At 41.5% G+C, this 22,703-nt stretch overlaps 1 protein-coding gene across 2 annotated transcripts in view; it reads left to right on the top strand.

The window, feature by feature from the left end:
• GPC6 (glypican 6) overlaps window positions 1–22,703 on the top strand; it is a 1,113,151-nt gene that overhangs the window by 917 nt on the left and 1,089,531 nt on the right. The window lies entirely within an intron of this gene.

Raw genomic sequence — 22,703 nt, 5'->3', positions numbered from 1 at the left:
TGGGCGACCGCACGTCCCCCCGGGCCGCCCGGCGCCCTCCTCCTTCCCCCTGTTGCTGAGTTGTTGGTGTTCACTTTCCGGCAGGTCTCCCCCGGACGCCCTGCCTCCGCGCCGGGCGGCGGATGCTCCGGCGGCTGTTCCCGCGGGGAAGGTGTGCGTCTCGGCTGCCTCATTGTGTGCACACGCGGGAGCGCCCTCCTTCCCTCCCGCCCGCTCTCCCTCCGCTCCGGCGCCCGTGCGCCCCCTTCGCGGCGGGCTCCGGCCGAGCGGGCCTGGGAGCCCGGGACGCCCGGGGGCGGCCGCGGCGCGAGGGCAGGTCGCCGAGCGGGGCGCCCACCCCGCGCCTCTCGCTCAGGCAAACTTGGAAGAACTGCGGCCGCAGTTTGCCCAGCGCCACAGTCTGAGTGGCGCCTTCCCCACTCCCGCCCTCGCGCCGGCGGGGGCGGTGGAGAGTCGCGGAGGGCTCCCCTCGCCGCTCGCTCCGCTCACCGGATCCTTCCGGGAGGCAGAGCGCACGGCGCCCGGGGCCGGGGGGCGGGCGAGGCGGGGGGACCCCACCGGGGGACCCGGCCTCCGCACGTCGGCAGTTCCGGGCCGGTTTGGGGAGTTCTCGGGCTGCCGGTTTCGGGCTTGGGGCGGGCTTTCGCGTTACGGGTCCTCAGTGCTTTCCCGATTGCGGTTGGTCACTAGTGGTTCGGGGGACACCCCCGGCGCGGCGGCCGGACGCGAGCGCGGTCTCGGCCGCCCGCCTGTTCTCAGAAGCCGCGCCAACTTAGGCGGGTGGCTCGCCGGTGGGTTTGTCCCAGGGTCCGCGGGCCCTGGGTGGCCCGCCGGCCGGGCCACTAGCATTCCTGCACCGGGAGCCCCCACCCCCTACCTCGGCGCCGGCGTGTGCGGAGCACTCGGTCTCCAGCAACTTGTGCAGCAGCCCAAGTGCGTGTTTTCCGGCTCTTAGCTCCAACCGACTCGGAGCTTCTCCGGGGCTCTGTGAATGAAACGTGTCGGGGAGAGATAATCCTGTGGCTGCGAGGCAGCACAGCTGAGGGAGGCTGAGAGAGGCCGGGAGATGCTGCGAGGGCGCGGGCCGCTCACACCCGGCGGTTGAAGTCCTCAGTGACCTCGGATGGTCAAATCAAAACGCTAAATCTCCACCAGCCACCCTGCATGTTGCCAAAGAGCTGGTCGATGAGGGCAAAGCTCTTTGCAGAGATCTTAAAACATCCCCGTTTCTATACGTAATGGAATTGGTATTTTATTACGGTTGATCTGCACACCCTGCAAGGGAAGGTTTGCACTTTTACCGAAATGAACACATTTAGATAAATTGAAGCATGGGTGGGGGGTGGGGGGTGGAGATAGCCCATACACACGCCAACAGCGCCGAGCATTATGTACCGGGAGCCTTTTTCAATTCTGAGCCAGACGTAGCCAGCCTCTGGTGAGTCGGAGGCGGAACCTGTGGTGAATTATAAGTCCACTCTTCTATCCCTGTCACTTCTTCTCCCTTTTCCAGAACTCCTTAATTTGTTAATCAGTGAATGGAGAGCGACTGCCCCCACAGCTCCTTAAGTTTCTTAACTCTCCTTCCCCTTTGTCTACTGTTATTTCATTCTTTTTAATTAATTGATAAGGATCAGCTTTGCTTTTTTCTCCTCCCCAAATCTCAGGGAATTCAACTTTTAAAAGGTTTTATAGCGTGGCTCACTTCTTCGAGGAACTTTTTCTTCTCTCATCTGGGCTTTTTCAAAGTGTATCTTTTAAACACAGATATTTCCTAGCATGATTTCAGATATGATATCTCAGAGAAGAAAATAGTTCAGTATTTTTAAATTGTTTCGGTATTCTTTAGTGGATTATGGGACTTTCAGGGGACTGCACTTCATCCTTGGCATGACGCAAAGCTCCTTAATATCAAAGTGAAGGTTTTCAGTGTAAATAGTTTCTGTACTCCCCATTTACTTTCCTGAGAACATTTCCAGTGGTTAAAATAAATCCTTCAGGAGATTTTTTAACTACAGGGCTTTTTGTTTTTTTCTTCCCCCTCCACCTCCTGACAATTACAGTGCTCACTAATTAGCTATTAAATTCTGAAACGTGCACTTTTGTTAAACTCACTTTCTAGGACTAAAGGGTACTGTTGACTTTGCCCTAACCCTGATGTGCTTTGATGCCGGTAGAAATGGTCAAGATAGAGGTCACTGTGGGGTCAGAGGCACATGTGATAGGAAAACACATGAATTAAAAGATAATTGTGTGTGTGTGTGTGTGTATGTATGTGTGTGTGTATATATATATATATATATATTCACATATATATTCAACATGAATTACTCAATGCTACATGTTGTTGTTGGAATAACCACGGAGGAAATATGTCCCATTATTAAAGAAAAACACTCTTTGGCCCTTCCCTAGTTCTGATACTATTTACATTTCATTATCTAGTGTATGGTCGTTATCCTTTCTTTAAACTCCCTTTTCATCCTTTGCCTTGTTTGGACTTTTAAGGGTTTGCCTGAGAAATGGCATATGCCATTAGTCTGCCAGGGAACATGAATTTAAAGGAACTGCTGTTCATAATTTAGATTCATGAGGGCTGTTTCTAATTGAAAGATATTTGCAGGTAGTTTGCCTGGTAAAATAACTGAGAAGTAATAAGGACATTATGCTTCATCATGACATTATTAAAGTTTTACTCAGAACTCACAATTGTGAAATAGTGTTGCCCTTTTCTATTCTAGGATAAAAGGGAGTTCTTCAAACTCAATAGATGAGGGGCTGTGATGGGTAATATATAAAGTTATACTCTCAGAGAGTGCGTGGGAGGCCTTTAAGGGCCAGTTTGCACCATCAATCTTCACTCAGTGCTGATTTTAAGCCATCCCAGGCAGATCAGATAGACTATCTGTCCTGTTTGAAAGACCTCCAAAGGGGAAGATTCGCGAGCCCCTCTCAGCATCCATTCTGATACTTCGTAATTCTTGTGGTATCGAAATATTTCCAGATAACTAGCCCAAAGTCTTCCCAGTGTGCTTGCTTGTTTTCTCCCATTCTGTCTTCTGGGAAGGGATTGAACAGTGAGTGGGTCAAGTTCTTTGTTAGGAGTGTTGTTTTGATCAAAGGTAGATATGAAACATTCCAGTCTTTCTTTGAGCGTCCATAATGTCATCTCATTTTCCCAGCCCGACTCCTCTTGATGGCTCTAAACTCCTAAAAGAACTCAAGAACTGAAAAGAATATCTGCTTCAAAGACCGGGCAATTCAGGGAATGCTGTTTTATGCTTATGGGGCCACTATTTTATGTCTTGAGCCTTCTTGGAGTCGTTAATTATAACCCCTCGGAGCTGACTAGTGGTGACTTATTGGCCTACATGTTTACTTTTTCTATTAGTTATCTAATGCAGTCGTATTTAACAATCCCTCATGTAGACATTACTATGTGCCCAGCCCCTGTTTAAATATTACCTGCTTCTAAAAACATTAAACATTGCCTTATTGACTCCTTTTGGTAATTTTGTAGATATCATCATTATCCCCATTTTATAGACGGAAAGACTGAGCAACACAGAAACTTAAATAATTAACTTGCCCAAGGATGACTCAGCTAGAAAGCGGTGAGGCTAGAGTTGCAACCCAGGCCATCAGTCTCCAGGTACTGGAGTCATAGACTTAATCCTGCCCACTGCCATTCCGCATTTGTTGAACGAATGTGTGCAAAATCAGTTCTTTCCTCACCAATAGGTATATATAGCCTGGTGTTACCAGTCACCAGGTGTATTGCCTTATAGTTCATGCTGAATGGTTTCCTGTTTACTTGCAACATCAACAATTTTTCAAAATCACTTTGAATTTGAATTTTATGTTCTCCGGAATTGGCCATGCTTCCATCACTAAATTGTATGTGTGTGTATGCATTTCCCTGATTTTTTAATTGTATCTATGTAGTTACATAAAAGGTGGAAACTAAAGAACGTGTGTTGGTATTTTTCGTCATTCTGGACCTAGCGGTTAGTGCAACAAAGTTTGCTGTAGGAAGTTATCATAGGGTAGTGGGAGGAGGGAAGCTTATCTCCACTGATTAGGAAAGAAGTATCATTGTTTTCTCAGTATTTTGTCCCTTTTTGTGTCGCAGGTGTTTGGAGAGTTGGGCTACAGGTGGATAATAAAGAAAGCTTTAAACTTTTTCCCATCTCTTTAATATGAATTAATCTCAATACTCTAAAAATCTATTTCAAAATCAAATTAAGAAAGAATATTCTCTTGTACTCTGCTGATGTACTAGTGACTTTTTTAAGTTCTTCTTTATTGTTGTCAAATTTCAGAATATGTAATGCTTCATGTCACCTGGTCTTTGTACAACAGTCCTTTCCTTTCTCTGCTGGGTTTCTCAGGGAACCTGTCCTCCCTCCCTCTGCACCTCCCCCCGCCCCCCAACTAACTTAATACATTTGCCATTGCTACCTTTTTTTTCCGATTTGCAGGTAGATATCGTATTAACGTAAACAGAAAAAAAGTGTTTGGCAACTCTTACTCTTTTACACACACATTAGATACCCTAGTTTGAAATAAATTATTTAATTTCCAGTTAACTGCCTGCTTCATAGATTTCTGATTTCTTTGCCCTCTCTGTAGTTAGCTGTCTTTAAAATTCTTTCGAAGAACAGTGTGAGAGGTCTGAGTCAGCTGAACTTCAAATGTATTTTGTGTTTTGTTTTTTTATGATTTGCCAAGTCACTAGATTTCTAAAAGAATCGCATTAATTCCAGGTATCAAGGCAGTCTAAACTCTGGGCTATTAGGCGTGATACTCGTTAAACTCTTGATTTGGGAATTAATTTTAGAATGATCCTTGCAAACAGTTATCTTAGCTGATTTAATTAGAGGATACTATGTCATCATTGAGAACAAGAGTTCATTTGAGTTGACTGATACACTTTTTTACATAAAACTCACATCTTTAACTGTACCACATGGTTAATAGCTTGTGAGTAGAAATGTAGGCCGCTATCAAAAGTGATTTAAAATATACAGCACTATGTCCTTTAAAGTATTATAGTATAAACATTGCATTGTAATTTATGTAAGAGTGTGACTAATGTTCTTTTACGATTATGGGTGAGTTTTATGAACACTTACAAAATACAAAATTATTGAGTCCTTTTAAACCAAAGTGACCTACAATTCAGTCACTACATTTGTACAGAAATATGAGTTTAGGATAGAAATTGTAGGAAGGGAAATGTTGATAAAATAATTTATTAGCTTAGTCTTAGCTTATATTTTAAGCCTGCAAAAGACTTTCTTCCCCCTTAATTCACATCTCTCAAAAGACTTCTGGCCAGGCCAGCTGTCTTGACAGTATAAACAGAATACTGAATATTCTTATATTCATATGCTTGTATATGTCTTTGCAGACCAAATTCTGCTCTACTAAATTCTTGGTGCTTATATATGTCTTTGCAGACCAAATTCTGCTCTACTAAATTCTTTAGCTGACATGTAATTCGACTTTGCATAGTTTCATAGATTTCTTTAGTATTATTCAATTTTCAGTTATTTACATGATACTGTTTGAAAGTGTAATGGACTCCCTGGGATGGCATATTTGTAAATAAAAGGTTTCATAGCCGTAAGTCTTGGTAAAGGTTGAAAATTTCTAGTAGTCCTGAATGGCAGTATTTAAGAGCTTTTAATAACCTCGGATGAAAAATATTTTTTAAATGAATGCACCAGTTAGTAACAAAGAAAAATAGAAATCTGATTCCACATTTACACGTTATCCAGCTTGTCGATTTATTTTTATAACTCATTCTGTATTTTCTTTAGGCATTTCTTTTCCCCTCATCCAGTGAATATTTTTTGTATGCCTACTATGTGTAATTCACTGGGCCAGGCGCTGCATATAGGGCCACAGGGGATTTTAATCACAGCAGGGAAATGGAAATTAAGGGACCACTCACAATCAAGGGCTGAGATACCGGCACTGTGACACAGTATTTAATCGGAGCATCTGATCTAATCGTGGGGTTAGAGAATGCCTTCTTGAGGAAGAGCAGTGGGCAGTGGGCTCAGGAGGACTTAGTACCTGTGTGGTTAGAAGACCCTGAAAGCATGAGAGGAGTTTGGAAGCTGGAGAAAACAGCCTGTGAATAGAAAGGGTATGAGAGAGACCAGAGAGCCTGTGGGCCAGGTTAATGACTTGTATACAGTGTTCAAAGATGGCCCATGCAGCGTGACCCTATGGTTTACTTTTTCATCGCAGATACGGACCATTGGCTCTAAAAGCTGTGGGTGCTTAAGTCAAGTTTTTATGCATCTGGTTGTTTTAAACACAGCCCAAAGAAATTGAGTTTTAACCAGTTAGAGCCTGCCTGTTTTGTGTATCCTGCAAAGCTGTGTAACACCTGCCTGCTAGCCATTTATAGGATGAACCCGGGGCCTAAAAGAAACCAAAACAAACAAAACAAAACAAAACAACAACCGAAAATCCAAGCTGCTGCCCTCTCCACTCTAAGGCTGAACAACATTGCCTAGATACTTAATCCCCTTTCCCTCTCCAGGAGTTCCTGAGCCTTCTCCCCTTCTGGTAGTGGCTACCCTCTGTTATGTCTACAAGGCTTCAAGCTATGAGGGACTTCCCCTCTCAGGCAGCTTGTCAAAGTGCAACCCAAATAAAGCTCTCTGTGTCTGGCTGCCACCTCATGGTCCTGTCTCTTTCCTTAATCAGCCCTGAAATCCTGGAGCTCACAGTGCTGACCTTGGCCTTCAGCCTAGGGCAGTGAGAAGCTATTGAAGAAGTGTTTCAATCAGGATTGGACTTGATTTGAAATGTTACCTTGGTCTCTCTCTAGAGATGGCTTGCAGGGGAGGAAAAGCAGATACAGGAAGAGGAGGAGATGTTAGTTTGAACTAGAGCAGTGCCTGGAAATGGAATGAAGCAGAAAGACTCAAGAAATATTTAGAAGCTGAGTGAAGTAAGTCAGATTGAGAAAGATAGATACCATGTGGTGTCACTTATATAGAATCTAAAAAAACGAACGAACAAAACAGAAACCAGATTCTTAGATGCAGAAAACAGATTGGTAGTGGCCACAGGGGAGGAGGGGCAGGGGGCAAGACGGTTAAAGGGGATCAAGCAGTACGAACGTACAATTACGGAATAAGTCTTGGGGATGTAATATGCTGCATCAGGAATATAGTCAAGGGTATCGTATTAACTTTGGAGGGTAATGGATGGTAACTAGACTTACTGAGGTGATCATTTTGCAGTGTCTACAAAGGTCAAATCACTATGCTGTACACCTGAAACTTATATAATATTGTATGTCAATTATACTTCCTTTAAAAAAAGAAATATTTAAGAGGTAAGTTTGGTATCACCAAAAGACCATTAATTAATCAAAAGTCATTCATTGGATATGTACTATGTGATGGACAGTGAGTACGAACTAGTCTCTGTATATGTGAAAGAGAGAGCAGCATGCATCCCAGAAACATTTTTGAGTTTACAAGGCCATGTAAATAACTCTGACATAGTTTATGTGTGCTTTTTAGTGGAGACAAAACTCAGTATCATTAAACCAGCATAGGATTGTTAAGAGTATCATTGTGACTGAGAGAGATTTCCCAAATGGGGGGAGGGTGGTGAGTTGTGAGTTGTTAACTCACAGTTCACTTTGAGTTGTTAACTCAGAAAGTATAGAGTTTTCAAAATATATGTAACCAGCTGTGCCACTTTGAAACTTAAGTCACAGTTGTGTGGCCGAGAGAGAGATTTCCCAAATGGGGGGGGGTGAGTCGTGAGTTAACTCTCAGAAAGTATAGAGTTTTCAAAATGTATGTAATCAGCTGTGCCATTTTGAAACTTAAGTCACAGGTTTTTTGTCCTATGGGAATGTAAAAAAATAACTTAAAATTTTTACCAAAATGAAGAATTAAATTGTTACTTCACTCCCCAATATTTAAACAATGCTATGTCCATGGCATAAGTACCAAATACGTTACTGGTTGTAATGACCGGAATCACAAAATGAAGAGAGTTATTTGACCTTGCTGACAGGAAGGGGTAAAATTTAATTTGGAGGATATTAGTCAGGGTTCTCTAGAGAAACCAAAGCAATAGGATACACATATAGATATAGGTATACATATGAGGAGATTTATTATAGGAATTAGCTCCAGAGGTTATGGAAGCCAAGAAGCCTCATGATCTGCCATATGTGAACTGGAGACCCAGGAGAGTGGAGGTGTCAGTCAGTCTGGGGCTGAAGGCCTTGGGTGGGGTGGAGTACTGTGGGGTAGTGGTATAAGTCTCAGATTCCAAGGCTGGAGAACTAGGAGCTCTGATGTCCCAATGTAGGAGAAATGGATGGCTGAGCTAAAGAAGAGTGACAAGGAATTTGTTCTTCCTCCACCTTTTTGTTCTGTTTGGGCCATGAAGGATTGAATGATGTTTCCTTACACTGGTCACTCCTTCTACTGAATCACATGCTAATCTCTTCCCATAACATCCTTACAGACACACCCACAGATAATGTTTTACCAGCTAACTGGGTGTCCTTTAAGCAGGTCAAACTGACACAAAATTAACCATCACAGGGACATTGAAGGATGCGTAGCAGTTGACAAACACTCATGAAAGAAGAAGGCATTTGGGGTGGGGTTAAATTTGTAAGGAAAGTAGTACGTTTGGAAGATACTACAGAAAGCGATCAATTAAGAATTTGTGAGAAGCAATATTGAACAAATAGAGTGGGGTTGTATTTTTGATGGGCCTTGAAAACCCTAGCCTTTATGTGCAGGAAGTAGGTCATCATTCTAGGTTCTTGGCAGTGAAATGACAAGATGAAAGTATTGTTTTAGATTGGTCAAGCACTATAAACAGGATGGAATAGTGTAGGGATTATTAAAGGCCCAGGAGGTGGGAAGGAAGATAGCCAGGGGGCTAATTTAGATACTAAAGCCTGAGATGCCAAGGGCCAAGACGAGGTTAAGAGGTGAGAAGAAGGGGTGAGTGAGGTCAGCAGGGAAGAGGCAACATTAAAAAGAAAAAAAAAAACCTGAAAAACTTTACTTCTACTACTCAGAAGTTCCAATAAAAGGGTTTAAAGAAGACAAGCCGTTGAAATTCTTGCCTGAAATCATCTGTGTCATTTAAGATACTTTTGGCAGCAGGTCACAAAAAATCCTGAATTGGCTGTCTTCCACAATCAGGGAAAGCCATCATTTCACATACGTTCCAATACAGAGCAGTTCTACATGTGAGAGAGTGGGAAGTTAACACTATCATGAGGGTCTTGGGTTCTCTCCATCTTTTGTCTCTGCTTTCCTCATTGTACAGGTCAGTCCATTACAGAAAGAAGATGGCTGCTGAAATACTAAGAGCCAAAGCTTCATTATGATGCCCAGAGGTACACAGTAGGGCTATTTCTTCCCATGTTTATCTCCTCATTGACGAGACAGATTAACTCAGAAGTCCCCCAGCAGATTTACCCAGCCTCTCATTCCAGAATTGCTTCCTGTGCTGGTGCCTGGAAGAGAAAGGAAAAGATCATGGCTGTTGACTTGGACCCATCGTGGCTACACCCTCATACAGGGGCTGATGTTCACCTTCCTTAAGTATATGGCCACTGAATTGCTTGGGTAATATTCCTAAGAATCCCCAGGAATTGAGGGTAATGGAGAAGTTGAGAAGAATTACTCAGATTGTCTGAATCAATTACGTATTTGGCGTTCTTACTTGAGTCCAGTATTTCTCAACTCTGGCCAGCGGTGAACTGACACATGTTTAGCAGTTGGCTTTCAGGAGGGTAGGGTGTGGGAAGATCTGATTTGTAGCATTTGCCAATTTCTGTGCTATGTTCCCACCATGACGGATTTCAAGCCACTAACAGTTTAACAACCAGCTTACAAAATTCCTGAAAATTTAACAGCTGGCTCTTTTGAGTTGGAGAAAGCCAGGGCTGTCCTGGAATCATGTGAGGTAGCATTAAACAACAACAACAACAACAACAAAAATTGTGCTCCATCTTTAGATCCTCTGATTTAATTGGTCTGAGACAGGGCACTCTTTTTCCTGGCCTGCTCCCTCCCTTCTTCCTTTTTCAGTTTTCCCTAGTATTTCTGATGTGCATCCAGGAAAGGGAAGCAGTTAGCTAAAGCTGTGCTTCATAAACTTTATCAAACATCAGAAATACAGGAGGGCTTGTTAAACACTAATGCCTCGGCCCCACCCCCAAAGTTTCTGTTTTCATTGTTCCTGGGTAGGCCTGTAATTTGTATTTTTTACAGATTCCCAGGTGATGCTAATGCTGGTCCAGGCACCATCTCGAGTCTCTGGGGACCAAACTCTGGGTGCACTCACTGTGGTTTTAAATACAGGTTTTTGTCAGGGTAGACAGTCAAATTTGCGCAATGATTTGTTATTTCTCATCTTGATTTTAAGAATCTCAACCCACAGAGTGTCTCTGATTCAAATTGCATTTCACTCGTCCTCCTCCCCCATTGCCTCTGACTTCTTTCAGACGCTCACTTTGGCCACTAGGGGGACTAAGGGAAAGAGAGTGGTTGAAGCCGTTCAATCCAGAACTACCTACGCATGAACAAAAGGGCCCCAACTCAGCTGCAGGCGCATATCTGCTTGAGTAGGAGAGAACCACAACATTGCTTTAAATGGGAACTGGTTGACATTTTCAGGTTTTTTTTTTTTTTTTTTTTTTTTTTTTTTTTTTTACTGTAGGATCCCAATTGTTCTTTGCTAATGTGACAGGCTCTCTTTGGGTATGGCTCGTTTCTTTGGGGAGGTTCCTATTCAGAAGATTTTTGGGGAAGAGTGATTCTGTTTCCTTGCTCCTTCTTTGAGCTGTTTTTCCTGGACTAAATGCAGATCTAGCCATTTTTTCTTGACCTCTAGACTCTTATGCAAGGAGACTACGTTTAGAGCTGGTCAGTCTTCATTTTTATACACATTCAATTAAAGATGTAGCGTAATACATTCAGGGCATGCACACCTGTGTTCTGTAGGCTTGATTGGCTGGTGTGTTTGCTCCTTATTACATTTCTTGGATTTCTTGAGAAATTGGCTTCCTCTTTTGTGCCCCCAGGACAGCTGAGATTAGCAAGGGCTAGTGCTCCTCAGCTGGATTTCAGAGAACTGGAGGTGTTTCCTCTTAAGGTTGCAGTAAGGTTGAGGCAAGTATTTTCTTTGCAAAGAAAGTACTTTGAGGTCTGCTTTTTAAAATGAATAATTTTCAATTATTTTCTTAATGGGTCAGAGTAGCTTGAAGTCAGTTGCACCTTTGAAATGAACTTGCTTCTATGCTTTTAGATTTATAGGGATTTTTAAATGACAGGACTTAACTTTTTCCTGAAAAAGCAAGAAAATACTTTTTCCCATACTTTAGCTGTTTGCTTATCCTATTTTCTTCTAAATCCCAATGATTGGGAGTTTTTAAAACTTAAAAATGATGAAACTTAATATGCCCAGCATCTTTTTTCCTTTTTTACAGCAAAAGGTTTAACAAATGGTTTTGAAGAATTTAAATGATCTTTGACATATTGGGAGCTCTATTTGGAAAATAAGGTATTAATAATTTGGAAATGTAGGATTCTGAGCACTCCTTGATCTATTACAGCTTTTCCTCTAGCTATATATTTATATTGAACTTAGGTAACATAGTTTACTCTTACTTTTACATTATCAAGTGCTAATGTGTGAAAGGCTTTTATTGTACTTTTACTACTCATTTGATTATGTGGTGTCTTATTTAATATTCTTTCACAGACTTGGGGGTATTTAGACATCAGGAGGTCAAGTACTACGTTAAAAGCATAGGCCAGTTTTTATATGACTGCAATAAAGAATATATTCATTTCACTTATATTACCACATGGCTCTCATAAAAAAAGGTCAGTTTCAATTGAATATAAAATAGGTTACAAATGGCAAATCTTATGTCATCAACAACAAAATTATTATGGATAATTCCTTTTCAATGACTCCCTTCCCTTCTTTAAAAAAATAACTTGAAGGTTTCATAAAATCATAGATCCTTATGTGTTTTGAACAATAGACACAAAATTATATAAATCCATTTTTTTCTTTAGTCAGGAATACATATAATCACACTGAAATTCCAGTTGAAATAGCAATTCAAGTGCATCACAGATTCACAGCAAAAAATTCCATGAAATTATACTTTTTCATTTTGTTGTTATATTAATTTAACAGATTAACTTCGAATCAATTTCTCAGCCTGGGGTTATTGATGTACAGATAAATATTATTACAAGAAGTTACATGCGAAAATGTAAGCCGATTGCTATGATTTAAGAGTGGCAGTTTATTCTTATCCAGAACATAGTAAATTATAGAAAGGTTTTCAGTTTCTCCAAGGGTTGACTATATATAAAAATACAGGTTGTAATAATCTTAATTCTGTGTGGTAACTAAGGTTGCATTTTATAACCGGAATGACAAATTCCTACAACTGAAAAACCTATACGCATTTTAAAGTGAATTTTAACCTTCCTTGCCATTCATTTGGGTAAAGTACAACTCTTGACAGGCCATCGTTATTCCCCTGAAATGTTTATTTTCAAAAGTGTGACCTTGTATTTGAAAAAAGTTTGTAAATGCTCTGTGTTCTGAAAGGCTTTGAAACAGTATTATTTGGGAAAAATGAGCCTCGCTCACAACTACTATAATCAGGAAAAATAGAAGGATGGAATACGAATCAGCGAGAGCAGCCTGTTCTCGGATCCACGGTTCCTAAAGCTATCTTCTTTCAGGGCGACTATTCGATTCCCATTTTAACCTAATTAAGCAGTCGAGAGAACCAGTGTCCTACGAGATAAGCCTGGAGGCTCCTGGAAGCCCCGGGCTGCTTATTACCTCCCAGGCACTGCCAGGGAGCCGCTGCCCGGGACTTCTGGAAGGTGCCACAGATGCCCAGAAGGAGGCTCTGGTGTGCAGCGCCAGCCCGTAGGTATACCACCTTCAGCCACATTTCAGACCTGTTACTGTGGAATTGATTTTCACGGCTCATGACAGAAGCTGTTTTCAGCCTTTGAAAAGGAAGTAGCTGGGGCTGATCCTCCTAACACAAACAGCAAATTGCTCTGTGGCTTTCATAGCATTGGAGGTCTGTTACCTTAAGGTTCTAATGGCCTTTTAACAGTGTTTCCAGCTGAGCAGCAGATGTAAAGGATACTGAACATTGAAAGCACTGTTCTTTTTTTTCCGCCTCCCTGAAAGAATCATTTTTTACAGATATTGTACCAACACCGTATCCTAGGACCTATTTGGTGGCATGTTAGATTTGAAAGATGGAACCAAATCTCAGGTGAAGTCTTGTCAATACCGTCGGCCCAACCAACCTTACTGGGCTGTGTGTCCCCATGTTCCTGCTCATCAGGAACCGGGATCGTGTCACCATTAGTAGGGGCCCATTTGGTGATATCTCATCAGGGAGAAAAAAATAATTAATGGAACCCCATGAAGCCTCTAAAAGTCCTGATACTTATTTTAAGTTTGTTTTCATCCTAAACATTTCAGAAATATGCTGCAAACAGTGCGTTCGCCTTTTAGAATTCTATCCAGTCTCCCTTTGTTTTGCCTTTCTATTGTTTCGGGTGTTAGTTCTGTTTTTCTCTTGGTTAGGGTATGAGATGTTCCTGAAGGAGAGCTATGCCTTCCCCGCACAGTGTCCTTGAAGACCTTTAAACGAAGCTTTGGTCTGTTGAAGAAGGGTAGCATTTCTTGTGGACTTTTGAGGAAAAAGTTAAACATAACTGAGGGATACTTGTTGAATTGGACGTTTTTCTTTTTTAAAAAATAAAAATTTCTTTTCTTCAAAAGAAGTAGGGGCACCTGGGTGTGGCTCAGTTGGTTAAGCATCTGACTCCTGGTTTTGGCTCAGGTCATGATCTCACGTGAGTTCGAGCCCTGCATCGAGATCTGTGCTGACAGCGTGGAGCCTGCTTGGGATTCTCCCTCTATCTCTGCCCCTCCCCTCTCTCATAGGTGCACTCTCTCTCTCTCTTTTACTCAAACTAAATAAATAAACATTTCAAAAAATAAAAAATTAGAGAAATAGCATGTCTTTTGATTTCACTTAGGTCCAAGCAGTGCTTGTATTTGAGCTTTCCAGTGGTAACTCTGCAAGGTAAGAGCAGAACAGCCATGCCAATGAGTCCTCACCCCTCACTCCAGGAACTGACCTGTTTTGAAGCTTTTGGAGGGACCCTTAGGAAGTATGTGAACTGCCACCATTTTCCCCCCAAAGTTGAAAATACGCGTAACTTGAAACGCTACAGTGAACAGGTGATGTGACTAGACGCGCAATTCCTTCCCTTTTTGTTCCTCTTCTTCCTCCTACTCCCTCTCTTGTGCACTCACATAACCCATGAGAAAAAAAGTATTAGCATGGTCTAGTATTTAAAATTTAGTGTGGTTAGTTTAGCTCTTCTAGGTAACAACGTGTGGGAAGCTTGCTCTGGCGCTGTGGTTAAGCAGAGACTGGCTTTGACTCCCGGCTCTACCGCTTAGCTCTTTTGAACCTGTCCCTGCCTCTGTTTTGTCCGTGAACAGGGATAATAACACAGAGTCCCTACCACTCATCGTTGTGATTGTATTAAATGAAGTAACATTTATGAAGCTCTTAGAATAGCGGCTGGCATACAATAAAGGCTATATACGTGTTCCTCACATAACAAATAATAGATAAGAAGATCAGTCCCTTGATGAGGGTGGGGAGTAACAAGGGAAGAAAGGGGAAGAGTGAGTTTCTATGGGCTCCTCCCATCTCCAGGGCTAAGCCTGGCCTGTAGGCACTGCTAACGTTTGGGGTTGGCCTGCCATGTGATCTGCTCTTGTGCAACTTGGGAAGGAACTGGTAGCCCCCTTTCCTGGAGTACTCACCCTGATGTTGGATTTTTCTGACCCGTAGGCCTCCTGAATCACTGGTTTATTCCTCACCTGGCTTCTAGAGCTTTGATCACCTTCTATGGTGGGAGCGTGACATGCTTTCTGGTCTGCAACTCAGTGGCATTCTGAATCCACGCAGGAGGGCGCTGGAGACCACTGGGCTAGACCTGTGCCCTCCCCCCCCCCCCCCGCCCCCCAGGTGTGGGTGTAGCCCTCCCTCTGAACATCTTTGCCAGCAGTCCACCAGGCAGTCTCTTTACAGATTCCGAAACACTTAGCGCTAGGAATCCCTCTTCTCTGTGGCTTTCCTGTGCTGGTGGGAAGCTCCGAGAGGAGAAACCGGGAAATGTGGAGAACCTCCCTTCTTCATATAGATCCCCGGGGCAGGGATGGGTTTGCTACCTGTCCTCTTTCTGGCTGGACCTTAAGCCCTTTATCCAGGCTTGGAGACTTGTCACCAAAAGAGGTCAGAGAACAGACACTCATAGCTTTGGAGGTGGAGACAATATATAGAAGACAATATATTGAGGGGCAGACCAAATCGAGCCAGTGAAATATTTGCAGAATATTATCCTCATTACACACACAATATGGAAACTTCCGAGGCATCTCTACATTATCAGGTGAACTGGAAATGACATCAGTTCTTTGTTTATGTGGGAATCTTCGGGATTTCTGGCAGATGGCATCATATAGGAGCAAAAGGACTTAGTTCCTTGTTTTGTGCTTACTCATTGGTTATTTTGAAGTTTTCTTCACCTCCTTGAACCCCAGTGTCCTCATGCATATAAAGGGACAGTAAGATAGCCTGGCTCATGATGTTCTTTGTGAGGATTAAATCACATAATGCGTGTGAACAGACTGACAGAGAGAAGTCTCCAGGAAATGTTAGCTCTCCTTTTCCCAATTCCCTCCTGACACATGTATCGTGATGAGAAATCTTCCTATGTCTTATTCAGAAGAGGAGAGAAACCTAGTAGGCTGTAATCCCCGCTGTAAGACTTAGTCATTTTTAATTTCCTTTTATGATAAGCTTCTGAGAGAGAAGCTCTTCTAGAACGTTAAAAGGTGATCTTGAAATGCTGGTAAGTGTCAAATAGCAAATCTTTTAAAAACATCTTCTTTCTCTTCTTTTTGGTCTTCTTGGAGCTGACTGTGAAACTTCTCTTTTATGCTGTTCTCATAGGTTCCTGTTGTGCATACTGTCCTCAAGAATGATGTATCTGATACATGGCTTTATTTTACTTTCCTTAAAGCAGGGGTTCTCAGACTTGAGTGTACATCAGAATTATCCAGAAGGCTTATTCCACTGTGGGCTGCTGGGTCCCCTTCTGGGGGTTTCTGATTTGGTAGATCTGAAATGGAGCCCACTGCCCTGGCGATGCTGAAGCTGAAGGTATCTAGGCCACACTTTGAGAACCACTGGCTTCAGGTTTAAGCCTCAAACCATAAAAGTCAACTTCGTTCTCCAATAGCTTGAGAATAAATTTCAACCATCTTGGTTTGACATTCAAGAACTAAAACTACTTACTGACCTCGTGTCAAGCACCCTTCCTCTAGAAAGTTCTGTCTCAGGAAACCTTTTTCACTAAACTTACTCTTCTTTCTGTGTCTCATTGCACTTGCCAATACTCATGACAGTGCTTGGTCTGTCCTTTCCAGCTTTCTCTACCAACTAAAAAGCAGTTTAGCTCAAATTATTCTTCACGAAATTGCCCTATTACCCAGTTCCTCTTTTCTCTTTCTAGCCATGCTTGTGTAGTATTTGTCTGTTGGTTTGGTAATTAATCAAATTGTGATCTCCTGACTCTTTTTAATGTTTATTTATTTAGTTTTGTGAGAGACAGAGAGGGAGAGCAAGCCAAGGAGAGACAGGGAAGGAGAGAGAGAATCCCAAGCAGGCTCCATGCTGTCAGCACACAGGCTGATGTTCAGCTCTATCTCATGAACTGTTAGATCGTGATCTGAGCTGAAATCTAGAGTTGGATGCTTAACCTACTGAGCCACCCAGTGCCCCCGCCATCTCCTGACTCCTTAAGTTGTTGTCTTAAATCATTTAAAATTGATCACTTAATTTTTGTTTCCCAAAATTGCCTACGTAATATGTGGTAGCTGATGGCACTTAAGTATGTATTTGTCCTTTCCAGAGCACAGTGCTTAAGCACAGTAGGTATTCAATAAATAACTGACCACTCCTTGATTGGACATAATAAGAGACTTTTTTTTTTTTTTGGACCAGGCCTCACTTAAAGACAACGTTAAGTAAGATCAAAATTAAATGATGTAACATGAAGACACCCTTATGTTTTCTTTGAAAGATTGTAGCTGATAAATCCTATTAGGTAAAGCCAGTGGAAATCAATTCATGGACATATAGACCGGAGTTTATTGTGTGGGTCCTGCAGTTTGTTGCCTTCACTTTGTTTTAAAGCCTACTGTTTCTCTCAGGGAAGCACCTACTATATATAGGTATATGTCTATCAAAATGTTTTTTCAAAATGTGGCATATTTTAGCTATCACTGACAGCAATTTTCAAATGCCTGAAAAGATTAGAGAAGTTAAATGTAAAGAGTACTATAAATTGCAGTGACATTTCCTGGGAGATAAAGAAATTGATAGAGAGGAAAGTTAGTTTAAAAAGTCAGGCCTAGGGATAAAGCAATCAAATTGTACCACCTTTGGAATGATCTATTTACGATGGAGGCTTTGAATAATAAATTGTGCCACAGGAATGCTCATAGGAACCACTTGTAATTTTCTGAATTCCATTTTAAGCTGTTACCAACCTGCTCTCTTACTTATTGTATCAGTTCAGGTCAGTTAAAATTTATTTTTAATTACTTGCTTGAAGACCAGCACCCACAATTTCCCTGCCCTTGAGGCACACATAGAGTACTGCAGGCAGATATATAGATGATTAGTTTCCATATGATGTGTTGTGATAAAGGCCTACAGGAAAGCAGGGTGAGGTTGAGGGCAGGTAAAGGTAACCCATCAGAGGGGGAGGGAGAGAGGCAGGGAGTCAGAGAATAGGGAGTACTGGTTTTCTTCACCACAATAATCTGTTTCTTATACAGGATTAATTGTTTTTTCATGTACGTGGCTGAACCCTAATTTTATAGTAAATAGGGGAGGTTAAATTCCCCTACCAAATAGAAGATCGTGCCCCACGAACTCCCTAAGAAATGGGCGGCTCTGCTTTTGCAGAGGGTATCAGTTGATCTTTGCTGAAGCGAATAGAACATTCATCCATCCCTGGGAAATTGTATATAGACTCCCAAGCATGGTGTTTAACTCCAAATCATTTTAGCTTCCATGTTTTAATAAAATTTCCAGAGCAATGTTAGGAAAATAGCTACATTTATCACCTATGATCATTCCTGCTACAGGTGTAGTTTTAAATGGCGATAAGCCTACTATTTCATGCACAAACTCTCCTTTACAGACATTAGCCTATGATTGTGCTGTATATCTCGACAGGTCATAGACTTCATAGTGACCCTATTCAAGTAGGTATGGTACATGGAAATCGACATATAAGTATTTTGATGATCAAAGATGACATGAATAGTGTGGTAGCGTTTTGCCATAGGTGGTTAAAAAGAACAGTTTGTGCTGTGGGTCCCTTTCACCGTTGTGCTTGCATAGATGGTGCCCTAAGTGGTTCTAGCAGGAGGAAAGGTGAAGCCAAGTTGGCTTTTCTGTGCCTTGTGATGATCTGACTTGGTTGATATTTTAGTCTCTGTATTTTCCATCAGGTTCGAAACTGTGAATGTTTAAACTCTTGAGCTGTTGCACGGTTTGCCTATGAAGATGTTTGAAGCAAGTTCTGGCATGATAAAAAAAAAAAAAAAAAAAAAATAAGAGAGGATGCCCAGATGACAACAAGCAGCAAAATTCCTCCTTTACATAAAAGCCTCCATTCTCGTTTGTGAAGCAAAATGTTCCCTCTTAAAAGTAACAGCTGCAAAAAAAGCAGGAAGGCAGAACACACTAATCTAAGTTGTAAAATATGTTTTGGTAGCTCAACAGGGATTTTGCTGTTCCTGAGAAAAAAAATCAGAATCTAATTTTAAAATGAAGGTATTTAAAAGCATGGCACAAGAGAGCCTTATTTATGGGGCTGGTGAGCAGCCGGGATGCGGGCACTTTGCTGCTCCTACAAGAGCCCAGCCGGGCCACCCTGTGCGTGCAGCGGGCGCCCGTGACATGTATTAACAAGCACCTGTCTCTTCCGAATGCAGCAGTGGATGAAATAAGAGAACTCCAGAAAGAGTTTTAACACAGAAGCAATTTTGTTTCTCTTAAAGTTGATCTGTTCAAGTGAATATTTCTTTCTAAAAACAAGATTGAAAATTTTTTTTTCTCCCCATGCGGAATTGAAGCTCTGAACTTGTGTATGTCTTTAGGTGTTATATACACTGATCTTTAGGGTACATTGAACTCTTCCTAATAATAGTTGTAGCATTGAGGGGACTGTTTTCTGAATAGTGTGCCAGATCTCTGAATGAAAGGCAAAACAGTCTGTCAGAGACCTTGGATAGTAAGTCTTGGGACTTTGTTTCTCAGACAGAGCACCAATTTCCTACCTTGGATAGTAAGTCTTGGGACTTTGTTTCTCAGACAGAGCACCAATTTCCTAACTGGAAAATATAAGCCTCTATATCTAATGTAGAGTTTTTGAGGTTGAGGAGTATGGGGTGTGTGTGCGTGTGTGTGTGTGTGTGTGTGTGTGTGTGTGTGTGTGTGTTTGTGTGTGTGAGAGAGAGTTCACCACTAACCACAATGAATAATAAGGTTTTATTGAAGACTAATACTAAGGCTAATTTGCTAAAGTGTTAATTCCACCTGTGATAGACATCCAAGTTTAGTTTTCTATCTCTAAAGGAAGTTTCTTTACTTCATTTGGAAAAGTGGGACAGACACCAATGATGCTATGATTTGAGGGTGCTTTCTTATAGACAAGAGAGTTCATTTCTTTTTCCCTAAGAAGGAATGCATTTAGAAAGAATTCTTCCCATTTCTTATCTCTTACAATTTTTATTTAAACATTTTAGTGCAGTCGTCACTTTCCAACTTTTTTACAAATATAAAATATATTTGCTATATTTGATTATACATCTGATATATTTGATTGGGCTCCTGTGAGCCTATAAGCTCCTAGAAATTAGGGCCAGGTCTAATTTAACCTTGCATAGCAGTTAACTTCTGGGTACATAAGGCACTCAATAACATATATTGAGTGTACCAAATAATCACCAAGGGTTAGGCTTCCATTTGATTTCTATAAAACAGTCTCTATGTAGATGTTGCCCAACCCTCATGTTTATTCTCTGTTATGAAAGGCATTATGTATACCCTACTAGGCATGTGCTTTCAGTCATTATATTGTTATTTTCATTTCTACAGATTTTTTCTTTTTTTAAAGTGTTTGTTTATTTTTGAGAGAGAGTGAACACAAGTGGGGGAGGGGCAGAGAGAGAGGGAGACACAGAATCTGAAGTAGGCTCCAGGCTCTGAGGTGTCAGCACAGAGCCCGATGCGGGGCCCGAACCCACAAACTGTGAGATCATGACCTGAGCCAAAATCGGATGCTTAACTGATGGAGCCACCCAGGTGCCCCTCTACAGATTTTTTCTTAAGCACAAATGAGGTCAGAGCACCTGGCCCTCATTGAATTTATGCTCTAGGAGGGAACACAGTACATGGTGTAATGTAAGGCATTTCCTGTGGAGAGTGAAGTTGAGATAGTCTCATGATGCAAATTAGTAACCTAGACAATAACATATTTAGAGCTGGTCCAGCTGAACATTGTACATTATTGTTTCAACTCTAATATTTGGAGACAGAAAGAGACCAATTTTGCATTTTACTTGTACTTTTGCTTTTGAAAAAAAAAATCAATATTGTAGAACCACAATTCTGCAGTGGGTGAAATGGTCTTTTTTCCACTGATATTTTTGAAAGGATAAAGTAGCCAACCTGCTTTCTTTTCTCTTGCTGTAACAAACATATCAAATCATTAGCCTTTCCATATAGTTGAAGATTGCCTTTTAATGAAATGAAATGGAATCAAGATAAAGCATGTGGGGTTATTAAAAATGGGCTTCATGTTCTACCACTGACATTTATTGAGCCCTCTGTTCCACATACTATTTTTAACTCTTTCCTAGTAGAATCCCAGGTAATCCTTATAGCATATTTTTGTCATAGGTAGTATCATTCACATTTTATAGAAGAGAAAACTGAGAGAGGTTGAGTACAATTAACTTGTTTAAGAATACAGACAGGTAAGCAGATGAACCAGGAAGATTCCATGGGCCATAGCCTATCTGTGTGAACCAGGAAGATTCCATGGGCCATAGTCTATCTGTGTGAATCATATGATTTTCTTTTTCACCTGAGCAAAATAATTTTTTCCAGAATTAAAATAATTTTACTCAAATTATTGGGATATGCAATTTCGTATGCAATTCTTTCCAAATAATATGCCTCACTTAACTTTCCATTGTTAGAGAAGGTATGAGGTCGCAAACCTGATTCCACCCTTAAGAGATCTCTAGAATCTTTCAGTAAGAACAAGTGATAACTTATTTCTTAAAAGTATACACTTTTAAATCATAATGTATATAATTAGTATTATTCTAGCTGTGTGACATCTGAGCTCCCTTTCTAAGTTTGGAGAAATCCTCCTTTTGTGTCTAATGGGAGGCAGAGCTTGTGTACCGTTATAGGAACTGAAAATATCAGGTACTTGTTTTCCCAGACTCCTTTGCAGTGGGCCGCGATCACATGCACCAATGAGATTGGCCTATCCTGTTTTTGCAGTAGGAGCTTGTGACAGAAATAGGGACAGTGGAGAATTCATTCTGGGGAAAGTCAAAGGCAGGATTTAAAACTTATTTTATGGGGCACCTGGTTGGCTTAGTCGGTTAAGTGTCCACCTCTTGATTTTGGCTCAGGCCATGATCTCATATTTCGTGAGACTGAGCCCCTCATTGGGCTCTGTGCTGACAACGCTGGGCCTGCTTGGGATTCTCCTTCTCCGCTCCTCCCCCTCTCATGCTGTCTCTCAAAATAAACAAAATTATTTTCTTACAGATTTGGCCAAACTAGCTGTTGAGTTCTTTTTACTATTTCTTATGGTGCTACCGGGGTTATGAAGCCACAGTTAGATTACCCATAGGCAGACCAGGAGTATGTTTAGGCCACTTGTGGACAAGGGCATCAAACAGTATTTTGGGAAAAATAATACTTCAAGCAATGTAGTAGTCATCATGATAAAAGTCAGAATTTGTGTGTCTTTTTATTTTCTTTGTAGTTCACAATTGATTTAACTTTGAATTATTTGTTGTGGTGGTAGGTGGGTAGGCGGGTATGCACCAGAACCTTTCTCCCGCTCAGGGTGAGGAATCTGTCCCTGTTCCCTTTGAAGTGCAAAGCAAATTCCTTCACTAACAGCAAACCATTTTACCAGGAGGAAAGTAAAGATTCTTACACCTTGCAAACCTAAAGACCAAGATGTATTACCAACTCTTCTGTTTCCCCTTCGAAGCCTATTGATTGTGGAGCGGGCACTTAGGTAGAGGGGAATTTGAGGAGCGTGGCTCAGGTAGCAAGAAGGAGGGAAAAGCAAGGGTGATTGCCGAATGACCTATTATAGTAGAAAACATTGAGGTTTTCAGAGCAGATATTCCAAATTCAGAGAATTACCTATCCTTTGGGTTTTCCCAGGCTTCCCATTTCCTAAGAATTGTATTTCTTAGCAGTTAATTTC

The sequence above is a fragment of the Panthera pardus genome, unplaced genomic scaffold (assembly GCF_024362965.1).
Source record: "Panthera pardus isolate Hobbes unplaced genomic scaffold, ASM2436296v1 HiC_scaffold_1, whole genome shotgun sequence".
In the NCBI taxonomy this organism is placed as follows: Eukaryota; Metazoa; Chordata; class Mammalia; order Carnivora; family Felidae; genus Panthera; species Panthera pardus.
The sequence above is the reverse complement of the archived record's forward strand: the minus strand, read 5'-3'. Positions and strand labels throughout refer to the sequence as shown.